The sequence below is a fragment of the Momordica charantia genome, assembly GCF_013281855.1.
Source record: "Momordica charantia cultivar OHB3-1 chromosome 5 unlocalized genomic scaffold, Mcharantia_2.0 BLBB01000005.1, whole genome shotgun sequence".
In the NCBI taxonomy this organism is placed as follows: domain Eukaryota; kingdom Viridiplantae; phylum Streptophyta; class Magnoliopsida; order Cucurbitales; family Cucurbitaceae; genus Momordica; species Momordica charantia.
The window spans coordinates 15,289,385-15,293,501 of NW_028275163.1; positions in this window are offsets into that span (position 1 = coordinate 15,289,385).

The window sequence follows — 4,117 nt, forward strand, 5'->3', positions numbered from 1 at the left end:
GTAATCTTCGGTGAAATTTTAGGATGCTGGTGCACTGAAAATATCAATAGTAGGAAATTCAATGATCTATTATCTAATTTGATTTAAAAATTTATAAATAAATTATTATTATATTTGAATTATAAAATTTAATTGGTTATATAATTAAAAATATCATAAAATGTATAATATAATATATTATAATTTATAATATTGTTTTTTATTTTATTGAAAATAAAATGAGTTCATCCTTTTACGTAGGATAGAGTCCTTGCTACATAAAATAATAACTATAATCCTAATCCATGCAACATTTTGAGGTTGGTATTTTTTTTAAATAATTTAAAATTTAAGTAAAATATTTTATTTAAAAAATAAAAAGTCATTATATGCCAAGTGAGAAATTTAAACAACAAAATAAAATTATATAAAAATTAGAGCTTATTTAAATATTAAAATAAATTATATCAAAATTTATCTAAAGAAAATAAGATTAATAAATTTTTATTAAAAACAGCACCTTCTTTTTCAAGTTCCTTGATTTCAAGGTGAGAATGGGAAGTAGAGTTAAATTCTGGTCAGACAAATGGATTGGGAATGATTCTCTCCAAAACTTGTCCCCGCCATGTTCAATCTTTCCTCAAAAAAGGAGGCAACGGTAGCCGAGTGTTGGAACATAAATGAAAATGACTGGGATATTGGACTCCGTAGAGGCCTTTTCGAATGGGAGGTTGAGAGCTGGATGGGGCTCATTCAAGAAATTGATGTGGTGCGGGTGGGGGAAGGTGAGGATAGAGTAGTATGGTCCATAGACAAAAATGGTCGGTTTTCCACTCGTTCGGCCTTTTTGAATTTGGTGGATTGCAGCCCCTCTTTGAGGTCTCCTCTTATTTCAGCAGTGTGGAAATTTAAGGCTCGGTCTGCACTCTTTGTATGAAGCACAGCGAGAACATGGATCACATGTTTCAGCACTGCCTTTTTGCTTCACAGATTTGGCATTTCCTCCTAAATATTTTTGAGATCTCCACTTGCTTCCCAAGACAGATTGAAGATTGGACCCTCCCTAAAAAAACAAGGTTTATCTGGTGTTGTGCCTCTAGAGCCCTCCTTTGACATATTTGGCTCAAAAAAAAACTATCGGGTTTTTGAAGATAAGTCCAATACTTTTGATCTCTTTTGTAGGGATGTACAGCACACTACCTTTTGGTGTTGCATCAATTATAGTAAATTCTTTTGTAATTTTAACCTATCCATGTTCATGCACAACTGGATAGCAGTTGTTTAGTTTTTTAGGTGGGGTTTCCTCTACCCAGCCTTTAGTCTGTCTTCCTTTTTTTGATATATCCAAAGAAAGTTTCTTATCTAAAAAAATAATAAAAAAATTTATTAAAAAAATTAAAAATACAATGTCCAAACAAATTTTGGAAATCTTACAATTGATGGCGTTTTCAAAATTGAAAACACAGAAAACAGTGTTTTTATGTTATTGGCCTCCAGATTTGGATTGTATCCCAAAGATTGCGATCGTATCCAATTATATTTCCTAACCAAACGTGTTTTCTCTATATTTGGTGTTTTCAATCTTTTTTTTAAACAATAAATTGTTTCCAAATCCTATACCAAAGAACCCCCTCATTTTTGCTTTGGGTTTTTGGGCTCAATAGGATTTTCTGAATGCAAGAATGATTTTTACTCACCTTCTTGGAAACATTATCCTATTGTCAACCTATCATTATGGTCCCTCCCTTAATTTTTTAGATTTCCCTCCTTATTTGAAACAATGCGACGTTTTCTCTCTCTATGATTCCGTACTTATCTCTCTTCCCATTTCAGGGACGATGAACTTTATTTTTCATTTTTTTAGGAGAGACTCGATTGTGGGAGAAAATCATGACAAGATCTGAGGAATTTCATTTTTCTTTTTCTTCAATTTTCTCCATAAAATCGATCCCGTGGAGGAGAAAATTGGAGCTCCCCAAATCATTTGTTTAGAAAGTGACAATTTTCTCAGTACACATAGAATGATTCATTTCCAAGGAAACATAACGAAAATTTCTCATAAATTTAATCTAAAAAAATTATTTTATGCTGATCTCTCTCTCTAAAAACCCACGCCCAGCCCAGCGTCTCTTTCATCCCTCCTCCTCACACCCTCTCTCTCTCAAAAACACGGCGCCTCTCTCACTCTCTCCGCCTCTCTTGCTCTCTGCATGGACCACTAGCCTTTTCTTTTCTCGCTCCTGCCACTGCCACTCAGAACCCGTTCAACTTTTTGTTCTTTTATGCATCCAATTCTGATCGAGAGCGAGAGCGAGATCGAGAGAGGGAGGAGAGCGAGATCGAGAGCGTGAGCGAGAGCGAGATCGAGAGAGTGAGCAAGAACGAGAGATCGTGAGAGTGAGAGTGAGCGAGAGCAAGAGAGTGATCGAGACTGAGATCGAGATTGAGAGAGTGACTGAGGAGAATATTGACGACAGATTAGTGCGAATTATTCTTGTTTTTTTCTCTTTTTTTAATTTTCATAGTTTATTTATTTCTCTTCCCTTTCCTGCAACCTAAATATTCATGATTTCAGTATTCAAACACAAGATTTTTGTTTTATTATTTCTCAGTAACTATTGCAATTTGTTGCAAATTTTTATATTTTATTTTTGGAATTTCATCTTCCTCATTTAAGCTCTGCGTAGTGATTGCAATGGAGGATACCCAAATTTTTTGTGACTGTTGAATTGGGATTTTGGGAACGATGGTATCAATCGTTTTCGCTCGATGCATTTCAATCTGGCGACGAATTTGTCAGTCTTGTTGTAAGGCAGAAAATCGAAAATCTGATGAAGTGGTGGAAATTGCAAATTTGGTAAAGCATTCTCAAGGTGCCTCTTAAGCAACTAGAGAAATAGAGAGAAATGGGTTATTTTCAATTTCAAGATGGGTCTTAAGCAATATGAGAAAGAATTGGTGAAACACATGTATTTTCTTGATAATATCTCTAGCGTCGAAAATTCTTCTAATACTAATAATGATTTATTTGATGTGAAGGAGAATTATAATTCTAAAACTCAAGAAAAATCCCATGAAATCAAAATGGAAAAACTTGAAGAAACTGCTTTGTGCTTGATGACTTATTCGGATGATGAGAACAATGTCAAAAGTCTTTAAATTGAAATATACTCATACAATCTCTCCAAAAGAAAATTTTCCAAATAAAAATAGAGTGCATAAATTTGTTGTGAAAGATAAATCATTACATAATGTTGTTTGTTCTGGCAAGTCTGGAGATAAAAGCTTATTTTTGTTACTTGTCCAAATCCAATATTTCAAATGTCAATGCAAGTGTTAAATTTATGCCTAAACATGCTTGTGCTAAAATTAATTTTATGCTTAAATCTAAATTTGTATGTAAGCATGTTCATGGAAAATCCAAATGTGTGCATAATACTAAATTTGTACCTAGACATGAAAATGCTATGTATGTAAAATCAAAATTTGTACCTACATGTCATTTTTGTGGAGTTAAATGTCATATTAGACCAAATTGTTTTAAATTGAAAAATGATCAATGAAGAATTTCTGTAAGAAAATCACCATGCCAAATCATTTTGTTGAAAAGAAATTATTGCCTAATGTTGTATGTTATTCTGGTGGCGAAATTTGTCATAAATTTCATACATCTTATTTGCCAAAATTAAATACAAAGAATGTTGGAACTAAATTAGAATGAGTTCTAAAATCCTTGCTCACTATCAATGAAGGATCCAAGAAATAACTACCAAAATCTTTTGTTTGAGCTTTTTTCTTTGTAGGTATCATTTCAAGGAGTAAATGGTTGCTTGGACTTCAAAATAATAAACTAATTTATATGGAGCAACTCAATGGCTTGCTTGAAATACAACAAAGGAAAATCGCGTATTTGGTATCTTAATTCTTTTGTTATTGAGATTATTATAGTTTTAATATACTTTATGGAAATAAGTTTGAATTGGTTTCTTGAACTTTACTATTGATTAGATTAAATGCCCTTGAGTGATTAATGCTCTTGAAAATATTGTGAGAATTTATTTTAAATTTATCTATAATCTTTATTGCTTATTATTTGAAATATCAAATTACATGCCTTGGGAAATTATTGAATTTTTTT